General features: G+C 41.7%; 1 pseudogene; it reads left to right on the forward strand.

Moving 5' to 3' along the window:
• Positions 1 to 1,352: 1,352 nt before the first annotated feature.
• Positions 1,353 to 2,371, forward strand: LOC102909719 (UDP-glucuronosyltransferase 1A7 pseudogene; annotated as a pseudogene).
• The last annotated feature ends 12,178 nt before the right edge of the window (positions 2,372 to 14,549 follow it).

Consider the following 14,549-nt stretch of genomic DNA (forward strand, 5'->3'; position numbering starts at 1 on the left):
CCCAAGTGCTGGGATTAAAGGCGTGTGCCACCACCGCCCGGCTATTATTATTTTATCACAGATAATAGAGCGCCTATAGAATAGAAAATACAGAAGATAGAAAATATGAGATGGCCGGTGATGGACTTAGTTGACCAGGCAGGTGATGGACTTAGTTGACCAGGCAGGTGATGGACTTAGTTGACCAGGCAGGTGATGGACTTAGTTGACCAGGCAGCACTCACTGCTCGCTGCTCTGAGGTCCTCACCACAAGTGCTGCATCGCCTGCCCTGGTAGCTGAACCCACACTGTGTGCTGGGAGAAGACCCAGAGCAGCACTGTTTTGGACTCAAGCAAAAGAGTTTGCATGACTACTGTTCAGGCAGAGGTAAGAGAGATTAGAGTTCTTAGTTAAACACGCTAGTACATTGCCAAATGTCCTGACTAATGACTCAACAGTAGGACAAAGTCTGGTATCTATCCAGGTTTGTTCTCATTACCTGTTTGGGCACCTGGCAACATTTCTGTTTTGAATCTGTGGTGACATCTCAAAGTTCTAAGTTAGAGGGATCTTAAGGTCTTCAGCAAAAAAGAGTCCTTGGCTGTTGTACCTGGAGCAAAGAAACCTGGCCATGATCATTGGAGGGCTCAGAGGCTTATCAGAGTTCAGAGGCTCAACACTCTTCCACCTTCCGTCTAGGTGACGATCCAGAAACCAGGCTCAGAAATAGTCATCCTTTCCTTGAAGGAGAGAAAGGAATCTTTCCATGACTACCAAGTAGCCAGTATTTCAGAGATGCTGCTTTTAGCACATGTCGTGCCTATTTAATGGTTTACAAGAGTCCTGCAGTAAGTAGGACAGTGTTCCCAAACTCGGTGCTGATCAGCCAAGTCTCTTGCAATCTCAGATCCGTGAAGTTGCCATACCTGCAAGAGCAATGCAGAGTTGTTTTGGCTCTGTCCCAGCCCTTCCTAACACAGTGTCCTTTAGTGAGGGACTGGCTTTCCTGTGACCTTCTCTAGCATTTTACACCTCTTCCTCTTGACTAACTCATTTCTCACTGTCTATTCTTCTTAGCCTACTTTCTTACGATGTTAAAACAAACACATGATATATACAGAGACTCCTTACAGGTAGCAAATTCTGAATTCTGAAAATCCAAACAAATTGTTCTATTACTCTTTCAAAACTGGTTTTGCAATAGAGGACATAATCTTTCCAAGGCAAAGATCATACTGTCATTATCAGAAAAACATACAAGTACATATTTCAGCCAGTGAAAGTCATTAATTAATATTCTTTTGTGTGAATCGTTATCACTGAATTTAACTTTCATTATGCATATACAGACACTTTTAGCTGCTGGTTGCTTTTCTGTCTGTGTTGTAACAGTCCAGAGTATCAGCAGCTGGACTGTCCTGTGCTACACTTCTCCCATGGCTCCTGCAGGTCTCCCAGCCTCCCTTCCTCTGTGTGTGTGTCTGCTGCTGGCCTCTGGCTTTGCCCAGGCAGGCAGGCTGCTGGTGGTGCCCATGGATGGGAGCCACTGGTTCACTATGCAGATGGTTGTGGAGAAACTCATCCACAGGGGGCATGAGGTGGTGGCAGTTATGCCAGAGGTGAGTTGGCAACTGGGAAAATCCCTGAATTTGACAGTGAAGACGTACTCAACTTCTCACACTCTGGAAGATCTGGACCGCGAGTTCAAGGTTTTTAGTGATTCCCAGTGGAGATCTTGGGAAGAAACCTTCTATTCTATATTACACAACAAAGCCAGCAAGTATCTCGAATTATTATTTTCACAGTGTTGGAGCTTGTTTAATGACAAGAAGTTAGTGGAGTACTTGAAGCAGAGTTCTTTTGATGCTGTGTTTCTGGATCCTCTTGATGTGTGCGGCTTAACTGTGGCCAAGTATTTGTCACTCCCATCGGTGATCTTCACTAGAGGAGTATTTGTTATTTTCTTGATGATGGTGCTCAGTGCCCCAGTCCTCTTTCTTATGTTCCCAGAGGTGTCTTGAAACTCACAGACACCATGACTTTCAAGGAGAGAGTGTGGAACCATCTTCTTTATATGGCGGAGCATTCAGTTTGCCCTTTTGTTTACAAATCTGCCATAGAAATTGCCTCTGAAGTTCTCCAGACCCCAGTGACTATGGATGATCTCTTCAGCCAGGTGTCCATTTGGTTGTTACGCACTGATTTTGTCTTGGAGTTCCCCAGACCTGTGATGCCTAACATAGTCTTTGTTGGCGGGATCAATTGTCACCAGGGAAGGCCACTTTCCAAGGTATGATGTCTCTCTGTTAGCACATGAAGAGAGGTCCACCTTTGGACAACAAAAAAGAAATTCTTTACTGAGCTGTGATTTCATATTTACACTAGCTGCATCTGGATTCTCTTGCTGGTTAATAGAAAATTCTATACAGGTGTCCTGTTAATATGGATGTGTATACCTATGGCATAATTGCATGTAACTTCCAAACTATGGTCTGGGTTTAAATTTGTGTGTGTGTGTGTGTGTGTGTGTGTGTGTGTGTGTGTGTGTGTGTGTATCTCCTCTTCTTTGCCCCATGTGTATGTACGTTTGTGTAGAACATGAAAATAAAAAAGGTACCTTGAAAGTGGAGGGAGTGACCTGAAGGGGAGGGGTAGGGAAAAGAGACAGGAGTAAGATACACGTAACATGAAGCAGAAGGGGGGGGGGTAGCTGGTTGGAAGGAAGGGGATAAGCAAATAGATGCAAAGGACATAGTAGGATGGGTGAGGACTGGGATAGATGAGGACACATCGGACACACATATGCATGAAAAGGGCACAGTGCCACCCATTACTTTGTATGCTAACTTTAAATTTAATTCTAAAATGGCACAAAACACTTTCAAGCTACATTTTGATATTGTTTTAAGAATCACTGACATACACTTCAAGTCATGAAAGTTTTCGTTTTCCTAGTTCCAGTCTACCCTCCATAAGAAAGCACTCTTAGCTGTATTTATAAATTTTTCCAGTTTTCAGAAATTGCACATAAACCAAATTGGCACATTCATTCCATTACATAAAATAACAACAACAACACACACAATTTTATTTACTATGCATTGGCATTTGACAATGATCACAGACAAACACCATGTCTGTGATAAACTAATAAGTACAATACTTTACTAATCACATCAAAATCTTTACATTGGTTAGCCCTTTTATAATTTTTTTTGTGAACAAGTCTGTGCTACCCATTCTTTGACATTTCTTTTACATGAGTATGTGTCTATATTCTTTGCATTATCTGAGTACCAGGTATAAAGTAGAGTTTCTGAGTCAAATGGTTCATGCAGGACTTTAATCAGTTAGAGAAAACGTTTTGTAAATCCTGAACAACTGCGTGCTTCGACTGGCAGCCTCTCAGAGCCTTAGCGCTCCTACAGCCTAGTGATGTTAGCTAGCCATTGTCACGCTTCTTGTTTTATGGGTTTTCTGGGCCAATGCCCCAGTCCACTGCCTTACATTCCCAGAGTTCTCTCAAAACTCACAGACACCATGACTTTCACAGAGAGAGTGTGGAACCATCTCTTCTACATGGGGGAGCGTGCATTTTGCCCCTAATTTTTCAAAACTGCTACAGACATTGCCTCTGAAGTTCTCCAGACTCCAGTGACTATGAATGACCTCTTCAGCCAGGTGGCCATTTCATTGTTCCACATAGATTTTGCATTGAATTTCCCTAGACCTTTGATGCCCAACATGGTCTTCGTTGGTGGGATCAACTGTCACCAGGGAAGGCTACTTTCCAAGGTATATTATTTCTTCTTTAGCACATGACGAGAGCTTGTTTGGACAATAAAATGAAATTCTCTATTGACCTGGGTTTTATTGTAAATATCACTCCATATGGAATTTCTTCCTGGGTTGTAGAATTGTTTTGTGCCTAGTCACTAATTAGGAAACAATTCTATATAGGTGCCCTATTCATATGTCCATGTACACCTGTGGCAATAGTGCATATACATTCCAAGTTACAATCTAATTTTATATATCTATTTATGCCTTCCTATTTGTGTGTGTGGCAAGGGCCATGAAATTAGGAAGGGGAGGGGACAAAGAGAAGTTTCCCGAGGAGGAAAAGAGATAGTAATGGTAGGCATGTCCCATGAAAACAGAAAAGCGGATCATTCACGGGTAGGAAGAGAACACATGGAGAGTAAGGCTGACTAGAGAAGATTGGGGTAAACAGAAAAGACAAAATGTCTGAAAAATGCCAAAGTGCCACTGAATACTCTGTATGCTAACTTTAAAAAGTGATTTAAAGAGACAAAAACACTTCAAGCTACATTTTACTGTTTTTTTTTTTTTTTGGAGATGTTTAACAAACACATGAAGCCACAAAGCAGTCCTTATTATTTGTCAACTGCTCTATATGAGTGCATGTGCAGTTTTTCCAAGTTGCAAAAATTATTGATATGATATGTAGGATGCAAGGAAGGTGCATTTTTTTTTTAACAAAATAAAATATAATATGATAAAAAAAAAAAAACCGCCATACCAAGACTGGTCAAGATAAGTCAACAGAGAAAGAAGATCATGAAAGGAAGTGACAAAAATCAGAGACTCTCTTGTTAACACATTCAGGAATCCCATAAAAGTACTAAACAGAAAGCTATGGTGTATATTCAGAGGGCCTGGTGCAGACCCATGCAGGCCCTGGGCATACTGCTTCAGTCTCTGTGAGTTCCTGTGAGCATTGCTGAGTTGTTTTAGAGGATCTTGTTCTTGGGGTGTCCTCCATCCCTTCTTCCTCTGCCCCTCCAACTCCTTCTGCCTCTCTTCCTTGGGGTTTCCTGAGCTCTGAGGGGAGGGATTTGAGGGAGACAACTCATTTAGAGCTGTGTGCTCCAAGGTCTCTCTATGTAATGTCTTTCTGTGTGTCTCTGTACTTGCTCCCATCTGTTGCGTGAGGCCCCTGGCAAAGCATCTCTGATGATGGCTGACTAAGGCACTGCACCAATCCATGAGTATAGCAGAATATCATGAGTCATTTAATTGTTAACGTTCCCCTTAAGAACAGGATTATTTGTTTTTACTCTAGCTGTCTGGACTTATTGACTCTGGTTCTTTGTCACCCAATCAGTGTCAGGTATAAGTTCTGTTCATGATGTGGGCCTTAATTCAAGTCGGACATTGTTTGGTTACTCCCACAAGGTTTGTGCCTCCATCGCCCTGGTGTGTTTTGCAGACAAGACAGATTGTAGGTCACAGGATTTGTGGTTGGGTTGGTTTTTTTTCTCTTTTGGTAACTTGAAGACATTTCCATGTCATAGACACTAGAACATGGGGTGAAGGTTTGATGTAGGCACCAGCTCAACTTCTCCATGTTCAATGAGTAGTGCAGGTATTGTCTTCAGCAATGGGGTCTTGTCAGTTTGTGGAGATCAACCTATTGTCTTGGCTACAGCCTGGGTTGCTTGGGAATTTTCATGGGACCCCTTTGACCAACAACTGAATTGGATGAGAACCATTCCCAAAAAGGAAGCTTAGTTTGGTGTCAAGATATAGCCAGTAGCGGTTCCCTCTCCCTCATTATTTGGAGACTTCTGTAGGATTGCCTTTATATATTACAGGAAGTTTCCACTGCGCGGCACTGGGTTTCCTTACTGCCACTCAAAGGTTCTTTATTCTAGCCATCTCTCCCCTCATTGCTTCCCTCAATCCCTCCATCCTTCCTCCTTCCCGCCTGATACTCCTGCTCTTGTTCCCTTCCCCTGCTCCGCCCACTTGTAAAATCCATTCTATTTCCCCCTCCCAGTGAGATCCATGTGTCCCCCCAGTGTCTTCCTCTATGCCTAACCTCTTTGTGTCTTTGGAGTGCAGCTTGGTTATGATTTCTATAATGTTCAAATGCAATCATATTTATCAATATCATAAATATTGATATCATAAATATCAATCAATGCATATCATATTTATCTTCTGATCTGGGTTACTTCACACACGATGATTTTTTTCTAGTTCTATACATTTGCCTACAAATGTCCTGTTGTCGCATTTTTAAAGAGCTGAGTAATTACCCCATTATATAAATGTATCACACTTTCTTGATCCATTCTTCTTTTAGGGACATCTAGGGTTGTTTTTTTTTTCTAATTTCTGGTCAATAGAACAGCAACAAACATGGTTGAGCAAGTGTCCCTGTGGTAGGATGAGGCAACCTTTGGGTATATGCCCAAGAGTGGTTTGGCTGGATCTTGATGTGGCACAATCCTAGTTAATCTTAATAATAAAAACCCAGAGTCAGATATCAGGGTAAATGCTGAAATATTAGAGAAATAAAGGAGAAGCATAGTCACCTCTTACCTCAATGACTTCTCATTCTGAAAAAGGGGCTGAGCTCCTGTCTCTGCCCACCTTATGACTTTCTTCTCTCCACCCAGCCATATCACTTCTTGTCTCCTGTCTGTATAGACCTTCAGACCTCTATAGTTAAATAATGGCTAGCTCCACCCTCTGATCCTCAGGCAAGCTGTATTTGTTACAACACTAACAAAATATTACCACATTTTTGTCTAAAACAAAAAAAGGTTATATAGCTAATATAAGAAAATCTATACAATAAGTACAACAACTATATATAAATATATACAGGCAATAAATAATCAACAATGTCTAGTCCATTAATATTTGACAAATTCAGAGAAAATACTCCATTGTCTATCCTATCTTGGTGAGTCCAAAGGGTTGTACTTAATTCACATTCTATCCTAATTTACATTACCAACCTCAAACTATCTTTTGATATCTCTCAACCCTATACACTTTACATCTCTTTAGTGAGTTTCTTTTCCTAATTTGTTAACAAGGAAATGTATAACTATCTAGTCTTCAACTCACTCAGAGAGAGACCTGAGAAGGAAATAATATTCCCTGAGTAAGAAGGAAGTACAAGAAAGCAATTTCCAAAAAATGTGAGAAATGACAGACACAGCTGGTTTCCTGGATAGTCACCCGAGATTCCTCTGCAATGTTGGGGCATCCATCTTTGGCCTACAGGCCTAGCTTATCTGACACACTTTACTGTGAAGCAGGATATTCTGAATGGCTGTCCTATCTTGTCTTGGCAAACTTCTGCAGTCTTTTCTTTTGTTTCCTGCTTGTCCAATTTGGACAGCATACTGTCAGCAGTTGAGGCAAGGGCACTTTTGCCACAATGAAAGTAAACTCCATATGGAGTTTCTTCAATGCCCATCATCTTCTCTGAAGTAGATTGGTGCTTCCAGGAGCAGACATGTCTCATTGTCATTAAAAAAAAAGCAAATGAACCTATGTTATTAAAACATCTTATATGTTGTATTCTGTAGATCTCTGAAGTATTTGAAGACGGCCTGTCTATCTAAAAATATATCTCTGCTTGACCTTGAAAACATACCTAATATGACTACAAGTTAGATTGTAATGACTAACTACTAACTTGCATTTCTTTATATCCTAATTAGTTGGTAATAATAACTTTAAAGACTAGAAATTTGCATTATGTTGTTAAATGAGTTGTATAGGTACAATACCTTGAACAAGAGTAGAAATGTATGTACAGTATGTTCTAACAAAAATAACCTCAAATTTGTATCAATATGCAAAGATCCATATCAATGTAAAATATTTAAAACAAGTAGTTGGTTTTTAAAGGTAGATTCAATAATCTGCCCTTTTATCCTATCATTTCTATATCCCCTTTTTTTCTTTTCAAAACAAGAACCCCGAATCTTATCTCCTTTGTCCAGCTTTTTAAAAACCATTACCAATAACAACTTATAACCAACCACACTAAAAAAATGATAAATATCCATAACCCACTGAAAGACCAAAAGCCACTTGGGAATGTGGGTATTATGTTCTTAAAATTACTTCCTGCTGTCTGGGGGTAACAACATCTTTAGGGGATCCTGAAAAGAAAAATTTGGGTTAATTGTCAAGTCTTGGGAGAGATATCTGTATCATTTGTTATCCAGTCTCTACGTAATGGGAAAGTGCAGGACTTGTCTCAAGTCCTGGCTAGAGTAGTCTGTGAGGATTCACCATCTCAACTAGTCACATCCAAATTGTCCTCAACAGTTTGTAGTCCAAGGCTAATCTTTGGGTGGTGTTTGTCAGCTTAGTGGCATTATCATAGCTGTGGTGGAATCATTGTGTAGCCTCATCTTCCTTTTGGAGACTTCAAAAGTCTCTGTTAGGTATGGTCATGGTTTACTGCAGAAAACTTAAACATTTTAAATGTGATATGTAGCAGATCTCAAATAGGTTAAAAGGACCATAATTTGTTATATACATTAAAAGTTCAAAAACGTAATTCCTAGTTACCTGATAGACATTTAAACCTGAAATCATGTACAGGAAGCTAGATGAAGCCTTTTTCTAGAATTAGTACTCTATATGACCATTAATATTATGACAAAAAGTTTAAAATATATGAATATATATATATATATATATATATATATATATATCTTAAAATTTTTTCTGCTGAAGGTTTTTGTTGGGCCCTGTATAACTTTAGTAAATGACTCAGTTCTCTTTCCTACTTCTTCATTTCTGTCCCAAGCATTTAAGGCCATTGTACCAGGGTGTGGTCATCTTGTACATTAGCATAATCTCCCTCTCCAACAAATTGGTCTTGAGATATTTCCATACCTCTAGCCCTACTTTGTTGTTCAATGGTCTTAGCCTCATCTTTCCACCAGTTCCTCTATTGTAATTGAGGACCAGCCTCTAAGACTGCTGTAACCAAGTTTCTGCAGTCTTGAGGGATACTTCTATTACAAGTTGACCATGAGTTTAACATCTGCTTCACAAAAGGTAAATGCATGCCATATGTGACTATAGCTTCCTTTAATCTCCTTAAATCTAACATTTCTACAGGAGTCCATACAGCTCTTACGCAGCCTTGGGGATATCTATCACTTGGCAGTTCCTGTGAGGTGACTGGATAAGTTAAAGTTGGTTGCTTGAAAACTTTAAGCTGTTCCTCTCTAACCTTATAATGCAATGTTGAGATTAGTTCTACTTCAAATTCCTCTGTCTGGGTCTGAATATCTTTATGATCTGTTCTAATAAGTTTTTATATCTTAGCACTCATATTAACCAACCTCTTTAGTAATAAAACAAAAATGATAAAACTGATAGTTTACATTACATAAATCCCATCTAAATTAATTATCCTCTCATTTAATTGCTCTATTTTCAAACCATCCAGCATATTATCATACAGAGAACTAAATCCCTCCATTGTAATAGTGTTTCCCATTTCTTAATGTGGGAAACTCTCTCTCTCTCTCTCTCTCTCTCTCTCTCTCTCTCTCTCTCTCTCTCTCTCTCTCGTCTTTTTTTTTTTTAACTAATTTACCCCTTTAGGAAATCCCAATTATCTCACCAAATCTGGTGCTAATGTGACAATGATGGTGAAGATGTGAGGCTGACTGCCGCTGCATAGAACTGTAGAAGCCTGAGCAGTTGTCAAGGCAAGTACCTAGTGTGGCAGCAGCCTGAGGAGGGGGGCCAGGGAAAGTCCATAACCCACCAGGAGAGGGACCCACTGACTGAAAAATGCACACAGGAGATCATGGGGAAGAAACACATGTGGCAGGAGCTGCCTAAAAGGCCGAGCTGGCTGGTGGGGAGGGGCTAACTCTGGCAGCATATTGAGCCCACACGCCTGTGGAGTTTATTGCAGAGAGGCTGCAACAAAAACTTAGCCGGCAAGGTAGTGACTCGGGAAACATGCAGCTCCGGCCTGTGCCGGTGGCTGCAAAGCCACAGGGAGCGGCTTTTTCGTGAATTTGTGCCCCCAAAAGTTGGATGCCAGATGTAGCATGAATTCTAATTAGTCTTAATAATAAAATCTTGGATCAGACATCAGGGTAAATGCTGAAAGAGCAGAGAAGTAAAGGCACCAGCCACTAGAGAGACTTCTTACCTCTACCGAATCCTCAGACCAAAAGGGGTGCAAGCTCATGTCTCCTCCTGCCTTATATTACTGTCTCCACTTCCCTAGTGCTGGGATTAAAGGTGTGAACTTCCACAGCCTGGCTCTGTTTCTCTTTTAGAATGGATAAATCTCATATAGCCCAGGGTGGCCTTGAACTCCTGATCTTCCTGCTTCCTCCTCTTAAGTGATGGGATTAAAGGTATGTGGCACGCATAGCCCAGGCAATCTTGTGTGTTTAGTGCAGTGAGATGATGATGATGATGATGATGATGATGGTGGTGGTGGTGGTGGTGGTGGTGGTGGTGGTGGTGGTGGTGATGATGATGATGATGATGATTTATCATCAGAAGCCCTGAGTGACTGTGGGCTGTGAGAGAGTACTCTGCTCTCTTGGCTCACTCTTTCATCTCAGACCTGCCTGGCTCCACAAAGAGATCACCTCCTGCACAATGGTATTCCATTCATCATCAGCCAGAAGGTACAGCCAACCTTGCTGGTTGTCACAAGTAGGATCTTGGGTCCACTGACATTCAAAGGAGTCCCATGTCTCTGGAGCCATGAGCAAGTGGGATGTGAAATATGTCTACATATTTCAAGGTTGGCTTCTCTTCATATCCAGGTCATTGCTTAGGATCAGGGAGTCATACTAATGCCCAAGGGCAAAAGCTCCACTTGCTATTGGTCCTAGTGATTGTGAGTACATTTTGCCAGTTGTTAGTATTCTGACCGGCCCCTTGAAATCCCACCCTCTTGGTGCAGCCCTGCTCCATTCTAAGGAAAAACTCCCTCTCCTCTCTCTTCTGCTTTTCCTCACACGAGGTGCTCACCCTCACCCTCTTCCTCTTCTTCTCTTTCTTTCTCTCTGTCTTTCTCTCCTATTTTTCTCTTCATGTCTCTATTATAATAACTTCTCCATGTGGACGCAGCGTCTTGGTTATCAATTACTGGCCATCACGGCTGCCGTCACCACATTGCCAGAATGGCATGCATCTGCCCAGCATGTTTTCCTGCACACTAGGGATACCCTCTGGGGTTCCCCTTCACATAATAATTCATAACACCAGTGCTACGCTACTTAGTTGCCATATGTTTGTGATGTAGTTGGAAAGCAGAAATGGAACAGCGCAGTCTTGTTCTTTCTCTTTCACCAACTAGAGTCCTTTGTGGATCTTTATGAACTGTAGGATTTTTCTCCTTTTGTGTGAAGCATGTCCATTGGTATTCTAATAGGGATGACATTAAATCTGTAGACTGCTATGGGGATGTCCTAGTGAGGTTTCTGTTGGTCGAATAACCACATGACCAAAAGCAGCTGTAGGTGGAAGGTTTATTATACTTTCAGATGGCAGTCCATCATGAATGGAAGTCAGGGCAGGAACTCAAGCAGGGTAGGAACTCTGGGGGCAGGAACTGAAGCAGAGCCCATGGCAAGCCTCTTAGGCCAGCTTTTTATGACTTGCTCAGCTTTCTTTCTTATGCAACCTAAGACCTCTGCCCAGGGGTGATGCTGCTAGGTCCTCTTCCATCAATCATTTCATCTAGAGAATGCCCCACAGACTACCTATGAAGCATAGAGGCAATTCCTCAACTGATGTTTCCCTCTTTTTGGGTGACTCTAATTTGTGTCAAGTTGACAAAAACCAACCAGCACAGAGAACTACAGACATCTCAACAGTACTGATTTATCTTACTAGTGAGCAGAAGATATCTTGCATTTATGCTTTCCTTTAAATTCCTTCATTCACATTTCATAGTCTTCAAGAGATTAGGCTGAAAAAAAATCTGCTCTAAGTCATTGAGGCCACACTTGGTGTGTGATGTGTTTCTTCTTCTTGTTAGCTTTGCAGAAATTATTGTCATGGGGTCTGAGGTTAGGTGGGGAGAAAAACCACACAGGGACAAAGGCTAGGTTGACCTTTCTGCCCTGACTTTTTTGGAGTTGACAGACAACTGGGCAGGCACCACACAGGAACAACCCTGACATACTGCTGAGCTGTGGGTGCTGCCCACTGTGAACACCATGTCCTTTCTTCTTTCTATTAGCTGCATAGCTGTGGTGCTTAAATGAGTGTTCCCTGGACAGTGACAAGAGAGAGTGCCTCAGAAGTATCTCAGAATGTTAAGAGAGAAAACTACCAGCCAAGAACACTCCCCCTCCCTGCCCCATCCCTAAATATTGGTGTATGGCTCTGGGGAAGAGAGTAGATTGACATGCTTGAGATGTTCCTCTGATGGTTCTCAGTTGAATTTCATTCAGTTCTGTGGTCCGTGAAGCTAGCTGAGGCTTCTGTCTAAGTGTATGAGAGGCAAAGTCGTCCTGGTCTCTGAGTAATTCAGTTAAGGAGTATATCGTGAGCAGGAGGAATGTGAGAACTCAGATTGTACCAATTGCTGAAATCACTGTCCTTAGTTTTGATTTTTAAAGACAATGATGGAAAGTGCCACTTGGTGCCTAGGACAAGGTCTTGTAACGTTTAGGTTCCTTAAATGAATGGTATTGTCTTCCTAATAAGGATTGGGTAGCAATATTGCCTGTTGAACCCCTCCCTGACTCCTCCTCAGGTTTCCTGACACACATCACACGGTTTCCCATTGAGAGCATCTGGAAACTCTGTAATGCAGCGGGATCACATGAGACACCACAGGTTTTCTTGTGTCCTTTCTCTGTGCAGGCCCACTATAGCTGTCCTGACACCTGTGGCTATGCTTTGTCTTCTAGGAGCTTGAGGATTCAGCTTCCTAGTCTGTTTTTTCTCAAATGATTTTTTTTTGGCAGAGTTACACCTCTGTATACTAGCTTGTAATTCTGCAAGGACCAAATAGTGACAACCTCAAGGAGCCAGAGCTCACATTGACTTCTCTACCCGGATGGGCCACTGCCCCCGTCTGGTTATCGGATGGTCTGTCTTTGCTGTCCAGTGACAACACCGTCAAAGTAGCTGGATGGCTATTGCAGCAGTGTCTGGTCCAGGGAGTCACAAGTTATCTTCCTGGTCAGGCAGTTTCTCAAACTGTATCTGACACTGAGCAAAGCTGCAGACTAGTCTCTGAGGTTAGAGTATCCTGCTCAGAGTCAGATCTTCACAGTGCCAGATCCGCACAGGATCAGACACTATCTATGTGTTGTGGACTATTGGCTTAAGATGTGTTTCATTCATTTATGCTGTGGAATATGTGTTTAATGATGCAAACTTATGTTGCACTCATTTATGTTGCATTTGTTTAACTCTGTGAAGGTGTGTTACTTTGCCTGTCTAAAACACCTGATTTGTCTAATAAAGAGCTGAATGGCCAGGAGAGGGATAGGTGGAACTACAAGTCTGAGAGAATAAATAGGAGGAGAAATCTAGGTTCAGGAGAAGGGGGAGGAGCAAGAAAAGGAGAAGGAGAGGAGGACGCCGGAGGCCAGCTACCCAGCCAAACAACCAGCCATGGAATAAGAAAAAAAAGAAAGGATATAGAATAGAGAAAGGTAAAAGTCTAGAGGCAAAATGTAGAAGAAGAGAAATGGGTTAATTTAAGTTAAATTAGTAAAGCTGACTACAAACAAACTAAGCTAAGACTGGGCATTCATAAATAAGAATAAGACTCGGTGTATTTATTAGGGAGCTGAGTGGTGGGCACCCCCAATAAAACCAACTACGTGTATGCACAGTGGATTGCCTGTCTTCTGGGGGCAGAGCTGTATGGTGGATTTCTGCCTAAACTGTTTGTCTGAATTCCCAATAAATCAAGCCTGGCTCCTTCTCTAAAGTATGCAGAAGTGGAATTTAGCTGTCAGGGTGGAGCTGTTGCACAACCTTTCAAGCTGAGGGGATTGCCAGATTAAAAAAAAAAAAACCATTTATGACGTTGTTTCAGAGAAATCATGACCTCTATTGCAGACCCAGGTTTGAAGAGTTATCAAATAAAATGTTTTGACTTTTAAATTCAGAAAAAATAAGAAGCTGCCTATAAGGATCCTCTACATTCATCACATTGACTGACAGACACTGAGCCTTGGGACTCTGCCCTGCTGTAGGACTCCAGTAAACCAATGTTACACAGCCACTGTCCCCATCAAAATGGAAACATTCTCTGTGTTAGATCAGTTTCTGTTATTTCTGCAACCTTTCTAAGACAGGATGCCTTTCTTTCTGAACCTGGCTTTTAGACAGACATCCAGACAGAAGACAGAAGATGAAGAGCTGAGCCTCTGAAAGCTTGTTGCCTCCTTGATGATGGTCAGATTAAATTACTCCAGCCACAATGGCCAGGGGCTCTGCTTTCCTAGGAACAAAGGGATCAGAACTTAGTACTTCCACCTTTCACCACAATTCCAGGAAGGGGCTGATATTGAACCTAGTCCTGGCATTAAATAATGAGTCAGGACATGACAGTGTATCCAGTGAGTTCGTAAACAATCCCCTAATGACTTACTGTTTCTGACAAACATTAGTCAAGGGAACCATTTGACTTGTATCTACAACAGTGATGCCCAGAGTCTGCTCTCCACATACAGTTTAGGCACAGTGTTCCATCTCAACATGCAGGCACCAGACAACATGACCTTTGTGCAGAGACTCTGAGAGCAGGTTAATGACGATTTAACCAGA

Source organism: Peromyscus maniculatus, chromosome 13 (genome assembly GCF_049852395.1).
Source record: "Peromyscus maniculatus bairdii isolate BWxNUB_F1_BW_parent chromosome 13, HU_Pman_BW_mat_3.1, whole genome shotgun sequence".
Taxonomy (NCBI): Eukaryota; Metazoa; Chordata; class Mammalia; order Rodentia; family Cricetidae; genus Peromyscus; species Peromyscus maniculatus.